The 26,769-nt window shown below is 46.5% G+C and overlaps 1 protein-coding gene and 1 long non-coding RNA gene across 2 annotated transcripts in view; one reads left to right on the top strand and one right to left on the bottom strand.

The window, feature by feature from the left end:
* Positions 1–26,769, bottom strand: part of LOC138504593 (ADAMTS-like protein 5) — a 567,458-nt gene that overhangs the window by 433,433 nt on the left and 107,256 nt on the right. The gene's annotated exons all lie outside the window — the stretch shown is intronic.
* LOC138504874 (uncharacterized) lies at positions 7,275–8,803 on the top strand. The gene is made up of 5 exons (XR_011280027.1): positions 7,275–7,464; positions 7,575–7,725; positions 7,860–7,973; positions 8,090–8,183; positions 8,361–8,803. It is a non-coding gene; the product is annotated as an uncharacterized lncRNA (long non-coding RNA).

Below are 26,769 nucleotides of genomic sequence, written 5' to 3'. Positions count from 1 at the left end.
GAAGATGTCGACGAGGAATCCAGGGATAGACAGTGAGACACGCAATGCTCGGAACCAAGACACAAGGATCCTGCCGCCCAGTTGTTGTATGGATTGTGCTTCTGTAACCAGGACATACCCAGCAGACTTTATGATGTCAAATTTGATAACCTCTCTGATGGTTTATGGAGAGCTGGATCTCTTTGGTTTGTAGGGTGATGGGTCCTGAAGAGAGAGGTCTTCCATCAATAGCCTCTACAGGTTGCATGATGCCTCGAGTTTCATATGGAATGTGGTGGGTAGTGACCCAATCTTGATCTATAAATATCCCCATGGCTCCACAATCCACCAATGCCAAAATGGGGTAGGTTTCGTTCTTGGATGGCGATAGAAAGGCCTGCAAGATCACAAGATTGTTCTGTCCAGGAGAGTTCAAGGATGGAATAGATGTGGAGCAAACATCTCTATCCCGAAGCTGTGCTCCATCTAGGATCGGAAGCTGGCGTTTCCCGAACGCCGAGGAGGGGCTAGAGGACATTCTCTCACAAGATGTTTGTCTGAGGCACAATACATACACAGCCCAGTGTGAATCCGTCGTATTCTTTCTTGCGGGGATATGGGTCTGCGGAAGGCCCCCAGTTGCATGGGTTCTGGATCTGTAGTGGGGGCAAGAGTGGGCTCAGCTTTAGAGGAAGGTTCTAAGGAGGTCTTTTGGTAAGGCATTTTAGTCTTCTTTTCTGCCTTCCTTTCCTGGATACGGAAGTCTATCTGTGAAGAGAGGTCCATAAGAGCCTGGAAGGAACCTGGCGAGCCACTCTGGCTAGCTCATCTTTTATTTCTTCATTCAGTCCTCTTCAAAAAAGGGTAAATCAGGCTTCTGAGGACCAATCTGCTTCTTTGGCCAGTTGCTTAACGCGTGTCACATGGGTAAGCATATCCTGGGAACCTTGTTGGAAATCCAGTAGGCGTTCCTGGGCACTATAGACCTGTTCTGAGCGGTCAAACATGGTCGTTAGGGCCTCTGCGAATCCATCATAGTCATCCAGGAGGGCATCTCCAGAATGAACTAAAGGCGTAGCCCAAGTTAATGCATTCCCGGAAAGATGCGAAATCATAAAGCCCACCTTTGCCCTGGGGGTAGAGAAGTAGTAGGGCTTAAAGGTAAAGTGGACTAAACACAAATCAAGGAATCTGCGAAGGTCTTTTGAAGAACGGTCATATTTATCTACTACTCCGCCCAGAAATACGCTTTCCTTGGTCGCGGAATCACAGGACAGGACTAATTCTTTAAGTGCGGCATTCTCGGCTTTAAGATTCTGCACTTATGTTGTGAACTCCTGCATGCCGTGCATGAGGTCTTGAACTGCCCCCTCCATGTCCGTATCAATTTCAGTTTGTTGGCGTCTCAATCTCTCACAGGTTTCCCCCCTTCTCACCTGTCTGTGTTCTTTATTGTCACCTGTCTGTGTTCTTTATTGGAGTTCTTTGAAGGAGTCTTCTTGCGCACAGTTCGGGTCTTGTATAACCCTGTGCGAACGTCCTCGGGTTTCAGCGTGCGTTTAGCGTTCCGACTCCTGGAACGTTCAGAATGTCCGGGAAGTCCTGGAAAACGATGAAGAGTGTACTCGGAGACGGGTACACGGAGATCCGGGATGCAAGAGGTAATAAAGAGGAAGGGAATGAATGAGGAGGAGAAATCAGGGGCCAGGAATCAAAGAAGATAGCGAGAGCAAACTACGGCAGCACACGTCTAGCCACTACAAGCGGTAGCGTTGAGACGTGCAGGGCCGCGGGGGCGTGTCTTCTTTATAGAACGTGCTGCATCCAACACGGAAGCTGGTAAACAACGTTCCGTGTTTGACGCCATGTTGGGAGTACTGGTGAGTGCAAGCCCCTATGTGTCAGGAACCAGGAAGTCCAAAAGGGACGCGTCCGATGGTTCATGACAGCATACAGATCCCCCCTTGTTCTCATCTTCATGCTATTGCACACCCCTCTGGGCAATACATACACCATCTTTTAATATATTCTTGGAAGCCATTTCTGATTGAAATTGACATCCCTGTTCTTCAATAAACACGAACACCACATTCCTTCTGCCTTTTCATGAATTGTAAGGTACAGGGCCCTTACCGTGAGATCCACAGAGCCTTAAAGATTTCAATAATGGCCAAGTGTTTTCAAATGCATCACACTTGGTGTGGCAGCTGGTTCAACACCATGGCCAACTGCCCTAAATAACAACATCTGTTTTCTTGCAAGTGGAAGAGTCCGGAACATCGGGACCACGGTATCGGGGCATCAGTTGACAGAAGGGCCTTTGAGCATGGCAGCCCAAGAATTTTCTGACAAAACCAAATTGGAATGGACTCAGTGCTTTAAGTGGGCTAGGCCTAGCCAGGGCCGAGCCACAGCAGTCTCCAGAAAGGGCTCCCAAGCCAGGGCCCTGCTGGGGCCCAGACCTGACTAGCCCCAGCCACACTAACACCTGAGGCAGCCCGTGTAGCACCTGCACAGTTACACAAGCTGCCTGCAGGTGCCAGCACTTGGGATTAGAAAAAAAGAAAATGTATCACCTTTTCTTTTTTGCAAACAGAAGTGCTGACACCTGCAGGCAGCAGGTGTAACCGTGCAGTGCGGGCTGCCCGATATCTATGTACTCGAAACGGGAGGAGGGCTGCACTGCCCAGCCCTCCTTTTGTTTCAGAGTAAATAGTTATCACCCAACATGAAGCCAAGGGGACAAAGCAGGGGGCTTCATGCTGGTTGATGTCTATTTACTCGGAAAGAAAAGGAGAGCTGGGCAGTCCAGCCCTCCTCCCGTTTCTGAGTGCAGAGACATCAGCAGCAGGCAGTCCTGTCATTCAAGAAGCCCGTGGTTAAAGAGTTGCACCACGTGGGTCAGTGAATGAAAGGGCTGCCTGCTGGGGCACACTGGTGTCACACCTTTGGTGTGCCCGCCCCCTTCTTTTGTTTGAAAGGAGGAGGTGCTGGGAGCATCAAAGGTAGTAAATGTAGTGTGCCCCTGCTCTACTTCTTTTAGCAGCCCCCCTCCTTTAGGTTGGGGGGGCTCTCATTAGGGGGCATGGCCACACCCCTAACAAGAGCCGCCCCCAAGTTTTTTCTAATCCCACTTAAAGCACTGGGCATGGTCATTACAAGCTTAATGCACGATACTGGCCCACATTTGCCCTATCATGTAGCACCACAACACTCTTCAAAAATCACTTTCACAAACAATTTCCTCCCTCTTTGACCAGGAAAGGAAGCCGTAATGGTGCCAGCGCTGCAAGGACCCCCGCCCGAGAAGAAGATGGGTAGCCAGTGGCAAATGGTAAGAAGCATGGTGGGGGGGGGAAAGGGATGAAAGGCGGGATACAGGAGGGGGAGAGAAAAAGAGGGTGAAGGGGGGAGGGGTGGGGTGCAACTGGAAATAAAATAGACTCACATAATAAAGGGCATGGGAGGATCCAGGACAAGGAATGGAAGAGACTCGAACGGTATTGGCTCCTGACACCTCGTTGAGCAAAAACGATTGGTTTGGGTAGTGGTAGATGGCAAATGCGTACCATGACACATGTATCTTAGCCATGTTTCTCTATCTGTTCTTTTGTATGTGTGTGCCATTGCTTTTTTTATTTTCTGAAAGGTGAACTTTCATTTAAGGAGAGTGAATGCTTTATTTGCCACTCAGAGGCCGAAGCAGGATGAAAGAGTGAGTCTGCCAACAGGGGGCAACGTGCCAAGCAAGAAGTGGAGCGAGCAAGAACTTTGGGGACTGGTGGGATCTCTGAGGAAGTGAGCCCTGCACTGGTGGGTAGCTCCTTCTGACGGATGCAGCAACTGTTGGGGGGGGGGGGGGAACAACAAAGCAAATAATTGGTTTTCAACTCTCAAAATGAACCTTTGATGGAATATGTACATCGCAAGAGAACATCTATTTCAGAGTTGTCCTCATGCTGAAAACTTTTTGCAAAGATTGAAGGACCTTTGGGTACAATTCAGAATACATGACAATAAACAATGTCTGTCGCCCTGCTGAAGGCCTGGACATAATTTGACTGGTTTTTGGCCAAAACTTAAGTCGGCGATTATGTTGAAAAAATGTTTCCATTTTTAGAATTCTTTGGCTAGTGATATGAAGCAAGCCTGCTAATGCATCTTTTTCTAAAATACTTTCTGCACTTCAGATATGATTAACTCAAGTCTCATATCTGTTACATTGAGATTTCATCTCATTGGGTCGTGTCTTTCAGAATGTTTGAGTGTTGTCCTGGACGTATGGGAGAGTGAGGTGTGGTTGTCTTTTTTTCATTGGTGTGTTGTTCCTTACAAGCATTAAAGAAACACTTTGCACAAGGAAACTGACCTATAGTCTATTCCACAAGTGTCTGCGATGAATAATTGGATCGGGAACCTTATTTCAATGCTATTGTTTGAGCCCTGCTGTCCCTGGCCGCAGGCCACTTTTGATGTAATGTGCATTCTGTGCGTGCCTGGGGTGCAGGGTCCCAGCCTTTAACTACAGTGTTTGTTTTGCTCTTCTTTTTTTGTTTAAAGTGTGTGCCTGTTTGTTGTTTAGTACTTTAGTGTCTGTTATCACTCGTAGAAGTGCACTCTGTATTGTTGTCTTTTCAGTCTTGGCATTACTCGGGCACTTGATATATGACAGACAAAACCCATTGGCTTTGGAAACATGTGTTTTCATGTTCCTGCAGCACGTGGACACGCGTGGAAGTCTGTGACCCTTCTTTGAAATGTCAAAGCCACTTGGATTCTATCAGCAGACACTTCCAAACTGATCCCAAGAGCAGTGGCACCAACACACAGGGGTGGAGAGGGAACCTAAAGAGGCCCTGGAAATAATGTTCAAAATGGTCCCATATAACACATTTCCGGAAAGTACAACCCTTTTCCTATGAGAACATTTGGAAATAAAATAGGTTACCACACACAATAGGATCAGGATGCAGAGGACTGCTGGGAAATCCCCAGAGTTCCCTATAGGTCAGTCCACCTTGTCCAGGGTGCAGAGGCCTGCTGGGAAATCCCCAGAGTTCCCTATAGGCCAGTCCACCCCTGCCAGGGTGCAGGGGCTTGCTGGGAAATCTCCAGAGTTCCCTATAGGCCAGTCCAGCCCTGCCAGGGTGCAGAGGCCTGCTGGGAAGTCTCCAGAGTTCCCTATAGGCCAGTCCACCCCTGCCCAGGGTGTAGAGGCCTGCTGGGAAATCTCCAGTGTTCCCTATAGGCCAGGCCAGTCCACCCCTGCCAACACATAGAGTCCATGGAGACTCACATCTCTTGGGCGATTAATTGTGTTCTGCACTGAAAGACATGGACGGTTCGTGTATCTGGACAGTGACCCCTGCTGTCCAAGCACTGAGTCCGCCTGGCCCCCACTCACCTCTGACCCTCTCTCAAATCCTTTTAACTATACCTGTATTTTCGAACCCTATTTGCACATTACTTATGCAGAATTGAAAGGGTTCAGGAAAACGTTTACGAGGGAGGGTGAAGGTGATTTGGGCGGAGGGGGTGGTCTATCCTGAGCTTAAAATAGAACATAAAAAATAATTAAAAACAAGTCCATCCACAAGAAAGCAAAATTGCAATATTAAAAAAACTATTCAAAATGAAATATTAGGAAAGATGGATAACATACAACAATCACAATTATTCAAAAAGAACATTATCCATAATATTACAAACATTAGCAAAAGAAAAGATAAGATTGTGGACACTACTATCCTAATGACAGTGAAAATAAAAAACACGAAATTTAAAGTCCGAATTCAGGAAGCACTGGGGAAATAAATATATAAATAAAAAAAATTCAAACCTTTGGTTTTCGACCCTATTGACTCTAACCTTTTGCATTCGAGCCTTTGACTGGACACCCTCAAGAACTGCAAGGAAAGTGCAGCACAAAGGGAACCGGTCCCCAAAGGGAAATCCCTGAGACTTTAGGAGACATCTTTGACACCAAGGAATCATTTTTGATACCTTGCCCGCGTCAACACATTGCTCCATTCTTCCTGTGACTTTCTCATTCAGCTGATGCCAACTAGACCCAGCACTATGGTGTGCAGTGGCACTTACTGGGCGTGTCTATGCGCAGAATGGAATTACCATAACAAATAATCTTGGACCCAAACACCCGGACAGACTCAAAGAATATGGGAAAGTACTACTTTATTACCAGCTCAATAAAGTAGGGGCTAAAAATATCAAAGGTAAACTGGTACACTCCAATTTTAAGAAAGACCCACCAAGAATGGGTCTGTGGGACCTCAGAACTCCTGTCGGTCACTTTCCCTGTGGCTCTTGTTCGGTCTGCCAGTTTACCAAAAAATTGAAGGAGTTTAACATTGGTACAAAAACATGGACACTCTCCTCTCTCACAAACTGCAAAACCAAACAGGTGGTGTACTGTATCGAGTGCCCGTGCAGGCTCCGGTACGTAGTACAAACTTCTCGTCCTGTTCATATCAGGATCTCAGAGCATCGCTCTAAAATAAGGTGCAAAACGGAATCTGCACCCCTAGTGAGTCACTACCTTGAATTACACCACTCTGCCAATGACATTTACTGGTGGATTCTAGATGTCGTGAAAAATTCCACAAATGTTTCCCGCAGCCTCCTACAGAAGGAGGCGAGATGGATTTATCGATTATCTACACATACCCATGGTCTTAACGAGGATTTCTTCCCAACCACTTAAAAAATCTCTGTGCTTTTGATGTCTGGGGAGCATCTCTATGATCATTTGTGACCCCTTCCGGCCATCTTTGAACTGTTTCCGGTTCTCATTGCTACCATTTATACTCTCTATCAAAGGGTTTGTTATTCATTTTAATAACCAGTCCGGAACACATAGCTGGTGTGATGTTGTCACAGGCATGCATACACACTCATGCAATCTACGTGTTAAATTCATGACTAATTGATACATCTACAAAAAGATTCATTCCATTTTACTTTGTTTTCCATCAATCATTCGCATGATAAATGCCTGGTGGTTCATTCTTTTTTTCCTTCTTTTCTCAGATTCCCTTTCCGAGCCATCGAAATTAATATCAGCGCCCTTTAGTTCTGCATGCGCTAGTTACTTCAGTGGCCACACGCACACTGCAGGATGAGATGCATTAGTATGCTTAATTTCCCTCACTTTTTACTAAGTGAAACAAGGCTTACATACGCGGACGTGACCAGGAGTCCTTGACTGACATGCTGGCAGCGGATGCAACGTCAGCTGAGAGAGGCTCGCCTCGTCTAACCAGTAGCAATATAGACATTGGCAGGCACGTCTCTCACCACCTAATCATAGCGCGACACACATGCAGCCCAATCAGAGGCAGTTATGCAATTTGCCTCTTCCGTTTTCTGCGTCCTCTCGAACAGTGCCCCACAACCCTGTCGGAGTACTGCTGTCGGGACGCACTTGAACTCGCTTGAAAATCGCGCGATTCCAATCTTGGGAGCATGGTAAGAGAAAAAACATCCACTGTGAACACAAGCGGCATGTTAGGTTTTCCGCATAATAATATTATTGTTCCTCTAACGCGAAGCGTTTTCCATTTTATGGTTTCCTGCAGAATGGACCAATCACCTTGGGGACATGAGTTTAGTCGACCGCTGTCTCCCATTTTTCATTTTTTCATTACTCCAAAGACAACTGGGTCCAACAAAGCAATTAAAGGGAACGCTTCTGCCATCATTTTGGCTAAATCTACATGAGAACTTAAGGTAGGCAGTTTTTAACTATTTTTAACTACTTTCAAGCTCATTTTGTTTGCTTTTCAAAAGCATTTGCACTCGTTCAGAGTGACACACGCATGATTTCTCATGCATGTTCCTTTATTTTTCTTCCCTATTCCTAGGCCATCAACACGGAAACTAAGAGCCGTGTCATAACATTAAGAACTCTCCATTCAACAAACTTGTTCCATTTGGTAAACGTATGGACTAATTCCTGAAAACAGCAAAACAGCCAGGTATGCCAATTGTATTTGGCCAGATGGCATTTCTATAAACAAAGCTTTTTAGAAATAATGCATTTTCTCCTAAAAATATTTGTGAGCCCTGAACTACCTAAAATTATTCTCCTTAGTGGTTGTTTCTACTGCGCACCACCTGTGACGTCGACCCGCGGCTGAGATCATCTCTGGCCTATTTTTCCATATGCCCTGCTCCGTTTTTTGCCGGTAAGCACCGCATTTGGTTAACTCTACTTTGTTACAGTCAAACTTAGTGGCATCTTTTGCCGTATGGTTTAAACTTACTTTATAAGCAATCTGGAACAAAGTTAGTACTCAAATTCAGAATGAATTCATGTTCTCTTCTAATTTAAAAGGAATATTTTTTTGTCTGCTTCCCCACAGGGTCCACTTGTTGTTGTTTCTTTCGCCCTGAGGAAGGCAACATTTGGAAATTAATTGCCAGACAGGTGGCTTATTTGCCGAAACGTGTTCTAGATGTCTGTGAATAATTTGTTTTTCTAATAAATCTCAACAGAACACTTTTGTGAAAGACACCTGCACGTTGGCAGACCTGTTCTAAGTTACAAATTGAGAAATTCACCATAAGTTGTTCTAAGTTATAATCCTATTTTTACCCAACCATGATCTATTATGTTTTTCTTGTTAACGTTTAATGTTTTTTGGTTAAAATATTCTGTCACATTATTGTTTAATCCAAGATTGTTTAATAAGTGTTACAATGTTTTCACTGATTTTTTATATGTACTTTCTTATTGGTTTTTTGATCCAATTTGGACTTTCGTAAATACAAATATCAGAATAAAATAAAAACTTTCTTTCTTTTCTCCTTTTTTCAACATTGTCTTGATTGCTTCTAAAGTTTGATATAGCCATCAAATTGGTTTTTTAGTGATATCATTATATGATCCGCTGTATATTTAAATTACTAAAAAACTATTTAACCAGCAGGTTGGTCCCTTTTTGTTTTTTCAATAAAGTAGCGAAACCTGGCGAGTTTGTAGTCCACTCCCCCTCAGTTGCATTTCAGATACACAAGCGCTTTATACCTCGATGTGTGTCAGCTATGACATCATCCCACATGGCAAATAATTAAACCTATTGGATGGGGGATTGGTTAGGGGAACATCTCTACTTATTATAAGGTCCATAAGTGTTATTTATTTATTTATTTGAAGATTTAAAAAGCGCAACTAAGGCCCAAGAGCGTTTAGGCACTTGTGTCACTGGTGCCGTGAGGACGTCTCCCACTCAAAACCTGTACAGTTACTGATTTGGAACATCCATGACTCTTAGTGATAGTGGAATTGCGTTCCACAAACGAGAATGAACGGCCTCCCAGTCGTTTCCGCTGATACCTCGGTATCTTAAGGAGTAGGTGCAAGCCAGAGCATAGCTGTCTGGCTGGACAATAACGTACTATCTTATTTTTTTAGATACTCTGGGCCAACATTGTGCACAGCCCGGTGGGTGACACAGAGTATCTTAAAATCGATCTGTGGCGCCACCGGGAGCCGGTGCAGGCAATGCAGAAGGGCTGTAGAAGGGATCAGATGCGCCACCCTAAGTGGCAGTCTTGCTGCTGAGTTCTGGAGCACCTGCGTACGCTGGATCTGATATTTGTCCCAGATATATCCTGGTGCAGTAGTCCAGTGACCCCATTATAGAAGATGTTACCAACGTTGTTTGACTCGCTGGGGGTAACAGAGGTAGACTTGTCCTCAAAACTTTCAGTTTTCCAAACCCTGAATTACAAGTAGCGGAAATCTGCGCCTCCCACCAGCCATTGGGAAGAAGCCTCACCCGAGGCTTCTCACAGATGCACGGGCCACATGGCACGGGACCGGTGAGTCAGGCCAATATGGAGAGTTCCGGAGTTTGTCCGCTATTTTCGGCCCGAACACCAGAACCTCTGTTTTATTTCCAGTTCGCGGACATCTAGTGACCTATGTTATCCAGGCAGTCACAGAGTTTTCCAGGGTGTTCTGTTTGGGGGGAATCCAACCAGAACACTGTGTGTCACCGGCAGAGGTATAAAAAAGGACTCCTGACTCAGCAATTAGATCAGCCAGTAGACGCACATATAGATTAAAAAGAAGTAGTGACTAAGACCCTTGTGGAACACCACAAGTCAGACCAGAAGAGTGGCAGGCTTGAAAAGAGATAGTCTGGGAACACCCTTCGAGAAAGGACTTGTACCATGCCAGAAGGGGCCCAGCAACAGCAGCTTGCTCCTAATGGGTCAGTAGGATGGCGTGGTCCACAGTATGGAATGCCGCAGAGAAGGCCAGGAGAATTAGCACTCCGGCCCCTCCATAGTCCTAGAGCAAGGTTAAATCATCCAGCAGTGAAATCATAACCGATTCTGTACCCAGAATGTTAGTAACCTTATAGGGTGCTCCTTCTCTGGCAGGCAAGCCTTGACACTCCCTCTCCGTATAATACAGACTATAGCAGTATAACAGCAGCAGATTGGCTTCTGCAACCATCTATGGTATGCTTACCATTGCATAGGCCCTCTGATTGGTTGGCATTCTCGCCCAACCTTGGACACTCAGCTCGTTAGCAGCACCTAAGCAAAACGAAACCCAGGTGCAGAGAACATCAGACTACTGCTCATTTTCCCAATTAGTCTACCATGTCTCCTCAGCCAAGGCTTCTCCTTTGTAGTGGACCTTGCTGGATGTTCTCTTCTCTGGAACCTTAAGGGGAGTTAAGGTACGTTGTTATCTTGGCCTGAAGCTTATGAACAGGCCTCGTTTTCTGGTCTTTCACCATATGTGAGGAGACCATGATTTTGTCAATTTTGCCTTATATTTAGTGCCATTTGATTCAATTATTTAGGGTGTCATTACCCTCTTCAGCTTCTGAAAACTTGGTTGTTCATTCTCACTTATGCTTTCTGCATCTTTAATCGTCAATACTTGGCATTTGCAAATGTTCGCTCATTTACTTAATCTAAGAGCAATATGACCTGCGTAGATTGCTTATCCTCGTTTACTCTCCTAGTACCCCGCAATTGCTTCCTGCTGTGGCATCCTTGACCTCTGGCCAGCAGCTATTCTGTGTTGGTGTGCTAATCCATTTCCAGCGTCTGTCAGCTCTGCAGCTCTGGTCTCTCTCCTTGGAGTCTTTCGCTTACTATAGTTGTGAACCGGCATCCATCTTTTTCAATATGGATGCTTTACCCATGTTATATTTTCTACTGCAGCAAGTTTCTTTGTGATGTATCTACCTTGCGTTTCTGCATATATACATTCACTACTCATTTGGTTACTTATCTTCTTTATACATGGTTTTGTTTTACTTGTACGTATGTTTGCTCTTATTTCTTCAGTTATGTCTTCATTCTTTAAGTATATTCATATTGTCTCTGTGTGCTATCATATCCTCTCCTTATGACATCACTTTGCACCTGTCAGGTTCTCTTTACAGCTCCTCGATATTCCGTGGTGGTTGCAATTTTCCTGCTACTGCTTCAGTTCGAGGGTACATTTGGTACGGTTGTCTGAGTACATTACGTCTCTCATACAGTCGATGCAGTATTGGAATTGTATCAGGCGTCATTCAAAGTGTCTTCTTGTTATTCGTCCAATAGGTCGGAGGTGAGGGGGTGGGTCTATGAGTGAAGTAAACATCTGCTCCTCTACATTGTGAAAACGTAAGTGCTCACCATCACCTGTGCCAAGGTAGGTGCAAAATGTAACTACTAAAATTCTTTGAGCCATATTTGATGCCGAGCGGCATCCAGACATTCTAAGATTAAAAAGTCAGTGCAGCATTCTAGACTTGACCATGTATTGCAGGTACCCCTAACCTGTAGTTATGCTTAAGTTGTCTGCACTCAGCAGATGCTGCAGTCATTATTCCTTGATAGACGCCTGCCCCATTATACAGATAAGTCATTAGGCTATTGCCATCCAATGACATCTCTTGCTCCTGACCCTTGCACTCTTGAAAACGAGCCCTGACATGTGTGTTACAAGTTTGCATGCTTTTGCCGCTAACATGTGGCAGAAGTGCCATGTGAAATGCAGGTATGTCTCCGGCACCTGTAGCCGGCACTAGATCTACCCTTTGGGTGAAACAGTCAGAGGCCATGATAAGGCTGAGCCGCACATCTGCTCCCACATCTGTCGCATTAGCTGGCATGTATTCGGGGCTTAACTGAGCTGTAAAGACATGGGGGCTCCCTTCGTTGAATGGAACTAGATCTGCTTGGGTGGTATGCCAGCATAAGGCCAGTAGCTCTGCCAGCCTAATCTCCTGCTAATGCTAAGGGCTCCGAAAGGACCTTGGTGAGGGATTGGAGGGGGCAAGAATGGCGGAGAGCAGGACAAGACATCCATGTGTGCGAGTCTTGGTGCAGAAGGAGGGGAGGGGGTGCATGGAGAGGCCATTACTCATGGGCACCCATCTTCCTTTGCCAAGAGTGCCAGAGCCCTTCAGGAGAGGCCCAATCCAGCTTTCCGGAACATACAGATGTGATGCCTGGGCATAGCTGGTGTCCACCGCCCTCAGACACATCAGCCTGAAAGGGCTAAAGCATTCCATTCAGTACAGGTGGCCACCGGCTGTGTGTTATACCATTCAGCACAGGTGGCCACTGGCTGTGGGTTATACCATCCAGTACAGGTGGCCACGGGCTGTGGTTTATACCATTCAGTACAGGTGGCCACAGGCTATGGGTTATACCATTCAGTACAGGTGGGCACTGCACAGGCTGTGGGTTATACCATTCAGTACAGGTGGCCACGGGCTGTGGGTTATACCATGTTAGGGAGAATTCTCTGTTTAGGCTGAATTTCCTAACCTAGGGAGTCCCCCAGCAGCTTTGCTGGATTTCTGGAGTTTGTTTTTTTCCATCCTGCCAAGAGTGAGACTCTTTTCTCCCACTCTTGGACATGAATGTGGTTAATTCCTTTGAATGTCAATGTGCTCTATGGGCTATGGGGTCTTTTACTCCATAGGGTCTCATATGTTTTCCTATTTGTGTTACACCGCACCCTCCGTGCCGTAACACTGGGGCGTCCTAGAGGATCTCCACCATAGACTCCATACCCGGGGACTGACTACTGTCTCCCCGGGCATGTAAAGTCACCATTGGCTTTACTAGACCTAAATTTACTAACAGAACTAGTACAAACCACCCTATTGTGGGCATACTAGTAGGGGTAATTCGATTACCCCTGGGTCTGTTATTCGAGGGGGCACTGTCCCATCCCCCCTCGTCAAGTTTTGGCTGGTGGCAGTGGAAACTACTTGTTATATTCGACCCCGAATATAACCCTATGGGATTCTTCCCATTGTTGGAGGTTAATACTTTTTCTCCTTAATCTCTAACATACCACCGGTTTATTTATCTTAAATAAATCTATCGGTTGGTATTTTCTGCCAGAACTCGTTTTTTAAAATGGCGTCTGTGTTCGTCTCTGTGACTCCTAAACCAAAGATTGAGCCCTTTGTTCCACTTCTGGCGGGCTTCTGCACAGATGCCCTCCAAATTGGTGCCATTCTGTCTGGGTACCATAGGGGGTGTGAGAGGGGGTTTAGGCACTCTGGACTGATTTGCCTTGCCAACTCAGGTCGCACTCTGGTGTGATTGGCCCAAGTGGTGAGCCACCCCGCTCACCACTTAGCGTGTTTTGATTGACAGCTAGGCTGAATGAATGGGGGTTTTCTGCATAAAAGCAGGGCTTTTGGGACTGAATCTTCAGAAGTCACCACAGGACCTAAGAATCCGACGAGGGTAAAGCTGAGCCGACCTGCAATGACGACACCTCCGGTGGAGCCCTGCTGAACCGACTCACCACTTCCCGACGACAGAGGAGATCTCCCCGCCGGAGAGTCTTCTTCCCCTGACTGGTGGGAACAACCAGTCCCCTTTGTTTTTTCTTCGCTTCCAGGGCGTAGTGGTCGAATTGCCTATGCTGAGCACCCCGGCAACTGGATAGCCACTATCCCGTACCACAACCAAAAGGTGGTGCCTTGTGACGGAGCACTCCGCGGCTGGTCTCTTCCCTGGTGGTGCAACGATCTTCAACTTTCCTTCGACGACGAGATCATCTCTTCTCTTGGCAAAGCACCGACTTGCATCCGCCACCAGGAACAACTGCCCCCGCCGGAGCTGTTTCTCCATATTCAAGGTACCGTGTCCACCTGGCTTCCCTTGTGTCAGTTAGCGTGAGGTGTCTTAATCCTCGCCTCTCCATTGGGTCGCCTCCAAGCTTTCTTAACTTACTGTTCTGAACTGGTCCAATCTTTCTGTGACAATTTGCGCCAAAGACTCGAAGTGCATTTCCACTGATACTTTTTGGGACATTTCGCCTTGCCTCTCTCTGAGTGGGCCTAGCCTCTGAACTTTGTGATCTACAGTAGACCCTGCCTTACTTGCCTTGCATTTGTTCGTAAAAGTGTTGGTACTGAGTTGATTTCATACCCTGCCTTTTCTCTCCCATCCTAACTAATACTAGAGTGCCATCTAGGTTAAAGCATTCACCTCTGTCTGCAAATAAGTGGTGCCGTTGAACATAGAATTGTCAAACTATTGTTAGGGGGATTGATCTACGTATAGTAATTGTAATTGAAGTTGTTTGCCGTATTAGTGCCAGAGAGTTTTCTCTAGATGTGTTGTTATAAATAAATACCTATATATCTTTACACCCAAGCTCTGTTCCGTGTTTGCTTGTTCTATTGTGTAAATTGCCCTATTTTGTATACTCCACATACTGCCTAACCTTTCTTGAGAGAGGTCTGACTGCTCAGCCACAGCTACCAGGTGAATCTGTGTGGAACAGACAGCTATAAAGTGGGTTTACTGCCAACACCTGTAAGCCTAAATCCTTTGCAGTGGTCCCAGAGGGAACTGCACAGGTTTTCCACTTAACACGGTTGTACAGCGGTGGGATTTGTATCGAGTATACAGTTTAGAGTGCTTTTCAACACTTTAGGATAACTAACCACAAAGCTTAGCACTAAAAAGCAACTTTCAAAAATATGTCTACTATGGAAGCTTACATTCAAGAATCCTTGTCAGGTGAAAATACTGAGAGTTTACGAGCCCTCTGTAGACAAGAGAATCTTCCTGTAAGAGGCAAGAAAGTAGAACTGATAGCAAGATTGCTGGAAAGCCAAAGTCTGGGTACTGATTCAGAGGAACCAACTTCTCCAGCGCATGTAGAAAACAGTAATGGTATTGATCTGAATCAAAGCCTTGATAATGAGTCAGAAGAGGAAAGTGAACCTAATGGAGTTAACCACTCTGAGCCTCTGTCTGCCTTACCTACTGTACCTACGGGGCTCATACCAGGTCCCACATGTAACCCTGGTTATTTTGAACTTGAAAAAATGAAGCTCGAGTTAGAATACAAATGGTTTTTGGCTCAATCTGGAAGAAACCAAGAGCTAGAGTTCAGACGGATGAATGCCCAGGCTGAGCAGAAGCAAGCTGAGTTAAGGCTCAGAGAAATAGAACTTAATCACGAGTTAGAGATGAAAAAGTTGTCTGTGGAAAATGCTTCTCTCCCCTCTGGTTCCTCTAGAAGCTCCAGTCCCAAAAGACCCCGGATGCCGAAGGAATTAGTGGGTATGTATGAACCGAGATTGGATGTGTTGGATTGGTTAAAACTGTTTGAATATAATCATGGGCTCCAGGACATCACAGGGAATGAGTTACTTCCCTGGTTGTTCTCTAGGCTTCCCCCTGTTGCGACTGATGTGGTAATGGAGTTGGGGGAGGTGTATAAGAAGGATTATGAAAGTGTGAAACTAGCTTTGATAGCTAGATTTGGGAAGACCCCTTCCCAGTATCTTAAGAGGTTTAGAACCCTCAAAAAGCATGATGGTACCCCTTGGGCTACCTGGGTGAGTGAAGGGTTGAAAAACTTAGAGGGATGGATTAAGGGTTACAAAGTGAACACTTATGAGGGTATGAAGAATCTTTTTATGTTGGAGTCTATTTATGATGCCTGCTCTCCTAAGCTCAGACAGCACTTGGCTGATTCGTAGGAATTGGATTCCAGGAAGCTAGCTAAGGCTGCTGACTTGTGGGTTGCCAAAGGGCTACTCATAAGGATTCTGGGGCAACTCAGAAAAAGGATGAGGGGAAACAGCCTAGAAAAGACTCAAAAGAGAATTCTAATAACTCATATTCCAAAGAGGGCCCCAAACAAAACCATAAGGGTAAGCCACAAGGAAAACCGCAGCAGAATAGTGTGTCTTCTGGTGCCAAACCGGAAGGAGGCCAGAACAAGCCACCATTCCAGAAAGTATTCGGGAAATGCTTTGTTTGTGGCTCGACTGACCACGTGAAAGGAGATCCCAGATGTAAGGGTAAACCTTCAGGGGTCCAGCTTGTCTCCTTAGCCTTCGCTCCAGAGGAGGAAGTCCAAATGACAAGTGGAAACTTTCTACTGCTAGCTGAGGAACCCATTGGAGTCTCAGCCAGCGTTTCTTTAGTATCTCTGGGGTTGTGGGAACAACAGAATTTAGACGTCTATAATTCTATTCCCGATAATACTAAAGAGTATTATAAGGACAGTGTCCAGGTGAATGGTCAGGAGACTCCTGCCATTAGGGACACTGGGGCCAGCATAACTGTGGTGGATAAATTGTTTTTTCAGGCTGAGGATGTTGCTAAGGCACCCAAACCCCTCACCAAGTTAGCTGAGGGCCTGTGCAGATGCTTCCCCAATTACCAGTTCTCATTCAGTGTAACAACATGACTGTGAAGATCCCTGTCAGCATACAGAGTGAGGTACCAGGACGCGTTCTGTTGGGTAACGATTTGAAAACTTTCGGAGTTGTGTCGCATACCCCCAGACCTCCTAGTAAACGGTTACAGGTGCTAACCAGACCTGCAAGGGAGAGAACCATGCGAGGTACTCTCCAGGAGATGATGAAGAAAGAAATCACTCCTGCTCCACTGGAATTGTCAGCTGCTGTCTCAAAGAAATCAGAAGCGAAAGGGAAACCTAAGACTTCTATACCGAAACTAGCAGCCAGCATTTCAGTGCAGCCAACAAGGACTTCCCCGCGGTTGTCCAAAGTTACACCCGTAACTCCCACTCCAGCTGAGGCTGAGAGGGAGGTACAACTCTGTGTGGTAGAATTAGACTCTGAAGAGGAGCTAATGGAAGGCCAGGAACTCATTGGAGATCTGGATCCTGTTGACCATCCTGAGCTGCAGTCTTTACTGGCAGAAGGTGGACCCAGCAGGGCAGACTTCAGTAAGGGACAGAGAGAATGTCCAACTCTGGAAGGTCTTCGCCACCAGGCAGAAGCTCAGGCTGAAGGGCAAGAGCCTGGGAAATACAGGTTGCACTGGGAAGATGGCCTCTTCTACAGTGAACCGACCGAGTCTGCACCTGGAGACTACAAATGACTTGTAGTACCCCAAGAGGACAGACCACAGTTCTTGCAGTTAGCCCACAAGATTCCTTTGGCTGGTCACTTGAGTTTCAAGAAGGCTAAGGAAAGGCTCTTTCTCTACTTTTATTGGCCGAAGATGGGGGCCGAAGTAGAAACACACTGCAGGAGCTGCCACACCTGCCAGACATCTGGTAAGGTTGGCTTCAAGAATGTGGCACCTTTAGTGCCTCTCCCAGTTGTGGGAGTCCCATTTGAGAGAGTAGGGATTGACATTGTTGGTCCCCTTGCTCCTCCAACCTCCTCAGGCAACAGGTTTATACTTGTTGTAGTAGACCATGCTACTAGGTATCCTGAGGCAATTCCTATGAGGACTGTTACAGCTCCGGCTGTGGCTAGGGCCCTCCTTGGTATTTTTACCAGGGTCGGGTTTCCTAAGGAAGTAATCTCTGACAGGGGGTCAAACTTTATGTCCCACTACATGAAAGCCATGTGGAAAATGTGTGGAGTTACTTACAAGTTCTCAACCGCTTACCACCCACAAACCAATGGGTTGGTAGAACGGTTCAACCGAACCATGAAGAGCATGATAGGTGCTTTAGAGGAACCCCTTAAACGAAAGTGGGACCTTCTACTGCCATGCCTTCTCTTTGCTTATAGAGAAGTCCCTCAGGAGGGAGTAGGATATTCTCCCTTCGAGCTTCTCTATGGTCATCCCGTCAGAGGTCCATTGGCCCTGATTAAGGAGGGGTTGGAGAGTGCTCCTTCCCCCAAGCCAGTCAGAGTGACTGACTATGTGATAGGTCTCCGGAGGAGAATGTCGCGCGTGATGACAGAAGCAAGCGATAACTTGAAAGCTGGACAAGCATTGGTCAAGCACTGGCATGATCAAAAGGCTAACATGGTTGAGTTCACTCAAGACCAGCTCGTTCTCGTTATGATCCCAACAAGGCAGAGGGCCTTGCAAGACAAATGGATGGGACCATTCAGAGTTGTGGGAAAACTCTGAGAGGTCAACTATCTGGTGGACTTGGGCAATCCCAAGGAGGCTCCGACAGTGTTCCACACCAATCGACTCAAAGCGTATGTCTCAAGACCTGATGTAGGAGCGTTGCTTCTAGCATCATCAGAGGAAGAAGAAGAGAGTGAAGCTCTCCCGGATCTCCTCAGAGGCTTACCTTTAGACGAAAAAATTGAAGGAGTAAATCTCTCTTCAAATCTGACACACGAGCAACAAGAAGAGTGCAAATCTATGTTGAATCAGTTTGCCTCTCTGTTCTCGCTTTCACCAGGCTTGACCCCTTGGGGCCAGCATGACATACTCACTAGTGACTGTCTGCCAGTCAAAAGCAGAGGATACCAAATTTCAGAAAACGTACGAACCCACATCAAAGGTGAGGTCAGCAAGATGCTTGATCTCGGGGTAATAGAGCCCTCTACTAGTCCATGGTCTAGCCCAGATGTGTTAGTATCAAAGGCCGGATCTAAAGAACTTAGATTCTGCGTGGATTATAGAGCTCTTAATGCAGTCACCAAGACAGATGCCTACCCTTTGCCAAGAACAGATGAGTTGGTGGATAAACTCGGAGCAGCCAAGTTCCTCAGCACATTTGACTTGACGTCAGGCTATTGGCAAATAGCCCTGACAGACCATGCCAAGGAGAAAACTGCATTTTCTACCCCCGTTGGCTTATACCAGTTTAAGGTAATGCCTTTCGGATTGAAAAATGCACCTGCTTCATTTCAACGGATGGTAAACCAGGTTATGAATGGGATGGAGGACTTCTGCATGGCATACTTGGATGACATAGCAGTGTTCAGCAATTCCTGGGAAGAACATGTAACCCACCTGAGAGATGTTTTGCAGGCTCTTGGACGAGCCAATCTGACCATAAAGGCGAGTAAATGCCAAATTGGACAGAGTAAGGTAATCTATCTTGGACATGAGGTAGGAGGTGGAGATATAAGGCCTTTGCTCAGTAAGATTGAAGCTGTGCAAAATTGGACAACACCTACTACTCAGACCCAAGTGAGAGCCTTCCTAGGCCTCACTGGGTATTACAGGAATTTCATTGAGAACTATGGGACCATAGCTTCTCCTCTGAATGTCATCTCCTCTCCCAAATTTCCTAAAAAGGTTAGATGGAACGAGGAGTGCAATCAGGCTTTTGAAAACCTGAAAAAGGCTCTTTGCCAAGCCCCAGTAGTCAGAGCTCCTGACTACCACCAAACTTTCATTGTGCAGACAGATGCTTCAAATGTAGGAATAGGTGCAGTACTCAGTCAACTGGATGTGAAAGGTAGGGAGCACCCCGTTTGCTTCATCAGCCGCAAGCTGAAGGATCCTGAAACAAGGTGGGCAACAATCGAAAGAGAATGCTTTGCTATCATGTGGGCTCTGAAGAAGTTTAGGCCATACTTGTATGGTTCTGCTTTTGTCATTCAGACTGACCACCAACCCTTGAGATTGTTAATGCAAATGAAAGGGGAAAACCCAAAACTACTGAAATGGTCGATCTGCCTGCAAGGGTTTGATTTCACCATTGAGCACAGGTCAGGGTGTCACCACCAAAATGCTGATGGTCTCTCTAGGATGTATGTCATCGACTAGAGGTATGAGATTCATCCAGGAGTGGATTAAATCCTCCTGTCCGTTAGTCTGGGGGGGGGGGGCGAGTGTTAGGGAGAATTCTCTGTTTAGGCTGAATTTCCTAACCTAGCAAGTCCCCCAGCAGCTTTGCTGGATTTCTGGAGTTTGTTTTTTTCCATCCTGCCAAGAGTGAGACTCTTTTTCTCCCACTCTTGGACATGAATGTGGTTACTTCCTTTGAATGTCAATGTGTTCTATGGGCTATGAGGTCTTTTACTCCATAGGGTCTCATATGTTTTCCTATGTGTGTTACACCGCAGCCTCCGTGCCGTAACACTGGGGTGTCCTAGAGGATCCCCACCATAGACTCCATACCCGGGGACTGACTACTGTCTCCCCGGGCATGTAAAGTCACCATTGGCTTTACTAGACCTAAATTTAGTAACCAAACTAGTACAAACCATCCTATTGTGGACGTACTGGTAGGGTAATTCGATTACCCCTGGGTCTGTTATTCGAGGGAGCACTGTCCCGTCCCCCCTCGTCGAGTTTTGGCTGGTGGCAGTGGAAACTACTTGTTATATTCGACCCCGAATATAAACCTATGGGATTCTTCCCATTGTTGGAGGTTAATACTTTTTCTCGTTAATCTCTAACATACCACCGGTTTATTTATCTTAAATAAATCTATCGGTTGGTATTTTCTGCCAGAACTCAGTTTTTAAAATGGCATCTGTGTTCGTCTCTGTGACTCCTAAACCAAAGGTTGAGCCCTTTGTTCCACTTCTGGTGGGCTTCTGCACAGAGGCCCTCCAAAGTGGTGCCATTCTGTCTGGGTACCACAGGGGGTGTGGGAGGGGGTTTAGGCACCCTGGACTGAGTTGCCTTGCCAACTCAAGTCGCACTCTGGTGTGATTGGCCCAAGTGGTGAGCCACCCCGCTCACCACTTAGCGTGTTTTGATTGACAGCTAGGCTGAATGAATGGGGGTTTTCCGCATAAAAGCAGGGCTTTTGGGACTGGATCTTCAGAAGTCGCCACAGGACCTAAGAATCCGACGAGGGTAAAGCTGAGCCGACCTGCAACGACGACACCTCCGGTGGAGCCCTGCTGAACCGACTCCCCACTTCCCGACGACAGAGGAGATCTCCCCGCCGGAGAGTCTTCTTCCCCTGACTGGTTGGAACAACCAGTCCCCTTTGCTTTTTCTTTGCTTCCAGGGCGTAGTGGTCGAATTGCCCGTGCTGAGCACCCCGGCAACTGGATAGCCACTATCCCGTACCGCGACCAAAAAGTGGTGCCTTGTGACGGAGCACTCCGCGGCTGGTCTCTTCCCTGGTGGTGCAACGATCTTCAACTTTCCTTCGACAACAAGATCATCTCTTCTCTTGGCAAAGCCCCGACTTGCATCCGCCACCAGGAACAACTGCCCCCGCCGGAGCTGTTTCTCCATATACAAGGTACCGTGTCCACCTGGCTTCCCTTGTGTCAGTTAGCGTGAGGTGTCTTAATCCTCGCCTCTCCATTGGGTCGCCTCCAAGCTTTCTTAACTTACTGTTCTGAACTGGTCCAATCTTTCTGTGACAATTTGCGCCAAAGACTCGAAGTGCATTTCCACTGATACTTTTTGGGACATTTCGCCTTGCCTCTCTCCGAGTGGGCCTAGCCTCTGAACTTTGTGATCTACAGTAGACCCTGCCTTACTTGCCTTGCATTTGTTCGTAAAAGTGTTGGTACTGAGTTGATTTCATACCCTGCCTTTTCTCTCCCATCCTAACTAATACTAGAGTGCCATCTAGGTTAAAGCATTCACCTCTGTCTGCAAATAAGTGGTGCCGTTGAACATAGAATTGTCAAACTATTGTTAGGGGGATTGATCTACGTATAGTAATTGTAATTGAAGTTGTTTGCCGTATTAGTGCCAGAGAGTTTTCTCTAGATGTGTTGTTATAAATAAATACCTATATATCTTTACACCCAAGCTCTGTTCCGTGTTTGCTTGTTCTATTGTGTAAATTGCCCTATTTTGTATACTCCACATACTGCCTAACCTTTCTTGAGAGAGGTCTGACTGCTCAGCCACAGCTACCAGGTGAATCTGTGTGGAACAGACAGCTATAAAGTGGGTTTACTGCCAACACCTGTAAGCCTAAATCCTTTGCAGTGGTCCCAGAGGGAACTGCACAGGTTTTCCACTTAACACGGTTGTACAGCGGTGGGATTTGTATCGAGTATACAGTTTAGAGTGCTTTTCAACACTTTAGGATAACTAACCACAAAGCTTAGCACTAAAAAGCAACTTTCAAAAATATGTCTACTATGGAAGCTTACATTCAAGAATCCTTGTCAGGTGAAAATACTGAGAGTTTACGAGCCCTCTGTAGACAAGAGAATCTTCCTGTAAGAGGCAAGAAAGTAGAACTGATAGCAAGATTGCTGGAAAGCCAAAGTCTGGGTACTGATTCAGAGGAACCAACTTCTCCAGCGCATGTAGAAAACAGTAATGGTATTGATCTGAATCAAAGCCTTGATAATGAGTCAGAAGAGGAAAGTGAACCTAATGGAGTTAACCACTCTGAGCCTCTGTCTGCCTTACCTACTGTACCTACGGGGCTCATACCAGGTCCCACATGTAACCCTGGTTATTTTGAACTTGAAAAAATGAAGCTCGAGTTAGAATACAAATGGTTTTTGGCTCAATCTGGAAGAAACCAAGAGCTAGAGTTCAGACGGATGAATGCCCAGGCTGAGCAGAAGCAAGCTGAGTTAAGGCTCAGAGAAATAGAACTTAATCACGAGTTAGAGATGAAAAAGTTGTCTGTGGAAAATGCTTCTCTCCCCTCTGGTTCCTCTAGAAGCTCCAGTCCCAAAAGACCCCGGATGCCGAAGGAATTAGTGGGTATGTATGAACCGAGATTGGATGTGTTGGATTGGTTAAAACTGTTTGAATATAATCATGGGCTCCAGGACATCACAGGGAATGAGTTACTTCCCTGGTTGTTCTCTAGGCTTCCCCCTGTTGCGACTGATGTGGTAATGGAGTTGGGGGAGGTGTATAAGAAGGATTATGAAAGTGTGAAACTAGCTTTGATAGCTAGATTTGGGAAGACCCCTTCCCAGTATCTTAAGAGGTTTAGAACCCTCAAAAAGCATGATGGTACCCCTTGGGCTACCTGGGTGAGTGAAGGGTTGAAAAACTTAGAGGGATGGATTAAGGGTTACAAAGTGAACACTTATGAGGGTATGAAGAATCTTTTTATGTTGGAGTCTATTTATGATGCCTGCTCTCCTAAGCTCAGACAGCACTTGGCTGATTCGTAGGAATTGGATTCCAGGAAGCTAGCTAAGGCTGCTGACTTGTGGGTTGCCAAAGGGCTACTCATAAGGATTCTGGGGCAACTCAGAAAAAGGATGAGGGGAAACAGCCTAGAAAAGACTCAGAAGAGAATTCTAATAACTCATATTCCAAAGAGGGCCCCAAACAAAACCATAAGGGTAAGCCACAAGGAAAACCGCAGCAGAATAGTGTGTCTTCTGGTGCCAAACCGGAAGGAGGCCAGAACAAGCCACCATTCCAGAAAGTATTCGGGAAATGCTTTGTTTGTGGCTCGACTGACCACGTGAAAGGAGATCCCAGATGTAAGGGTAAACCTTCAGGGGTCCAGCTTGTCTCCTTAGCCTTCGCTCCAGAGGAGGAAGTCCAAATGACAAGTGGAAACTTTCTACTGCTAGCTGAGGAACCCATTGGAGTCTCAGCCAGCGTTTCTTTAGTATCTCTGGGGTTGTGGGAACAACAGAATTTAGACGTCTATAATTCTATCCCCGATAATACTAAAGAGTATTATAAGGACAGTGTCCAGGTGAATGGTCAGGAGACTCCTGCCATTAGGGACACTGGGGCCAGCATAACTGTGGTGGATAAATTGTTTTTTCAGGCTGAGGATGTTGCTAAGGCACCCAAACCCCTCACCAAGTTAGCTGAGGGCCTGTGCAGATGCTTCCCCAATTACCAGTTCTCATTCAGTGTAACAACATGACTGTGAAGATCCCTGTCAGCATACAGAGTGAGGTACCAGGACGCGTTCTGTTGGGTAACGATTTGAAAACTTTCGGAGTTGTGTCGCATACCCCCAGACCTCCTAGTAAAAGGTTACAGGTGCTAACCAGACCTGCAAGGGAGAGAACCATGCGAGGTACTCTCCAGGAGATGATGAAGAAAGAAATCACTCCTGCTCCACTGGAATTGTCAGCTGCTGTCTCAAAGAAATCAGAAGCGAAAGGGAAACCTAAGACTTCTATACCGAAACTAGCAGCCAGCATTTCAGTGCAGCCAACAAGGACTTCCCCGCGGTTGTCCAAAGTTACACCCGTAACTCCCACTCCAGCTGAGGCTGAGAGGGAGGTACAACTCTGTGTGGTAGAATTAGACTCTGAAGAGGAGCTAATGGAAGGCCAGGAACTCATTGGAGATCTGGATCCTGTTGACCATCCTGAGCTGCAGTCTTTACTGGCAGAAGGTGGACCCAGCAGGGCAGACTTCAGTAAGGGACAGAGAGAATGTCCAACTCTGGAAGGTCTTCGCCACCAGGCAGAAGCTCAGGCTGAAGGGCAAGAGCCTGGGAAATACAGGTTGCACTGGGAAGATGGCCTCTTCTACAGTGAACCGACCGAGTCTGCACCTGGAGACTACAAATGACTTGTAGTACCCCAAGAGGACAGACCACAGTTCTTGCAGTTAGCCCACAAGATTCCTTTGGCTGGTCACTTGAGTTTCAAGAAGGCTAAGGAAAGGCTCTTTCTCTACTTTTATTGGCCGAAGATGGGGGCCGAAGTAGAAACACACTGCAGGAGCTGCCACACCTGCCAGACATCTGGTAAGGTTGGCTTCAAGAATGTGGCACCTTTAGTGCCTCTCCCAGTTGTGGGAGTCCCATTTGAGAGAGTAGGGATTGACATTGTTGGTCCCCTTGCTCCTCCAACCTCCTCAGGCAACAGGTTTATACTTGTTGTAGTAGACCATGCTACTAGGTATCCTGAGGCAATTCCTATGAGGACTGTTACAGCTCCGGCTGTGGCTAGGGCCCTCCTTGGTATTTTTACCAGGGTCGGGTTTCCTAAGGAAGTAATCTCTGACAGGGGGTCAAACTTTATGTCCCACTACATGAAAGCCATGTGGAAAATGTGTGGAGTTACTTACAAGTTCTCAACCGCTTACCACCCACAAACCAATGGGTTGGTAGAACGGTTCAACCGAACCATGAAGAGCATGATAGGTGCTTTAGAGGAACCCCTTAAACGAAAGTGGGACCTTCTACTGCCATGCCTTCTCTTTGCTTATAGAGAAGTCCCTCAGGAGGGAGTAGGATATTCTCCCTTCGAGCTTCTCTATGGTCATCCCGTCAGAGGTCCATTGGCCCTGATTAAGGAGGGGTTGGAGAGTGCTCCTTCCCCCAAGCCAGTCAGAGTGACTGACTATGTGATAGGTCTCCGGAGGAGAATGTCGCGCGTGATGACAGAAGCAAGCGATAACTTGAAAGCTGGACAAGCATTGGTCAAGCACTGGCATGATCAAAAGGCTAACATGGTTGAGTTCACTCAAGACCAGCTCGTTCTCGTTATGATCCCAACAAGGCAGAGGGCCTTGCAAGACAAATGGATGGGACCATTCAGAGTTGTGGGAAAACTCTGAGAGGTCAACTATCTGGTGGACTTGGGCAATCCCAAGGAGGCTCCGACAGTGTTCCACACCAATCGACTCAAAGCGTATGTCTCAAGACCTGATGTAGGAGCGTTGCTTCTAGCATCATCAGAGGAAGAAGAAGAGAGTGAAGCTCTCCCGGATCTCCTCAGAGGCTTACCTTTAGACGAAAAAATTGAAGGAGTAAATCTCTCTTCAAATCTGACACACGAGCAACAAGAAGAGTGCAAATCTATGTTGAATCAGTTTGCCTCTCTGTTCTCGCTTTCACCAGGCTTGACCCCTTGGGGCCAGCATGACATACTCACTAGTGACTGTCTGCCAGTCAAAAGCAGAGGATACCAAATTTCAGAAAACGTACGAACCCACATCAAAGGTGAGGTCAGCAAGATGCTTGATCTCGGGGTAATAGAGCCCTCTACTAGTCCATGGTCTAGCCCAGATGTGTTAGTATCAAAGGCCGGATCTAAAGAACTTAGATTCTGCGTGGATTATAGAGCTCTTAATGCAGTCACCAAGACAGATGCCTACCCTTTGCCAAGAACAGATGAGTTGGTGGATAAACTCGGAGCAGCCAAGTTCCTCAGCACATTTGACTTGACGTCAGGCTATTGGCAAATAGCCCTGACAGACCATGCCAAGGAGAAAACTGCATTTTCTACCCCCGTTGGCTTATACCAGTTTAAGGTAATGCCTTTCGGATTGAAAAATGCACCTGCTTCATTTCAACGGATGGTAAACCAGGTTATGAATGGGATGGAGGACTTCTGCATGGCATACTTGGATGACATAGCAGTGTTCAGCAATTCCTGGGAAGAACATGTAACCCACCTGAGAGATGTTTTGCAGGCTCTTGGACGAGCCAATCTGACCATAAAGGCGAGTAAATGCCAAATTGGACAGAGTAAGGTAATCTATCTTGGACATGAGGTAGGAGGTGGAGATATAAGGCCTTTGCTCAGTAAGATTGAAGCTGTGCAAAATTGGACAACACCTACTACTCAGACCCAAGTGAGAGCCTTCCTAGGCCTCACTGGGTATTACAGGAATTTCATTGAGAACTATGGGACCATAGCTTCTCCTCTGAATGTCATCTCCTCTCCCAAATTTCCTAAAAAGGTTAGATGGAACGAGGAGTGC

Source organism: Ambystoma mexicanum, chromosome 11 (genome assembly GCF_040938575.1).
Source record: "Ambystoma mexicanum isolate Mex_15411 chromosome 11, UKY_AmexF1_1, whole genome shotgun sequence".
NCBI lineage: Eukaryota > Metazoa > Chordata > Amphibia > Caudata > Ambystomatidae > Ambystoma > Ambystoma mexicanum.
Note: the sequence above shows the minus strand (reverse complement) of the source record. Positions and strands in the feature narration are given on the sequence as shown.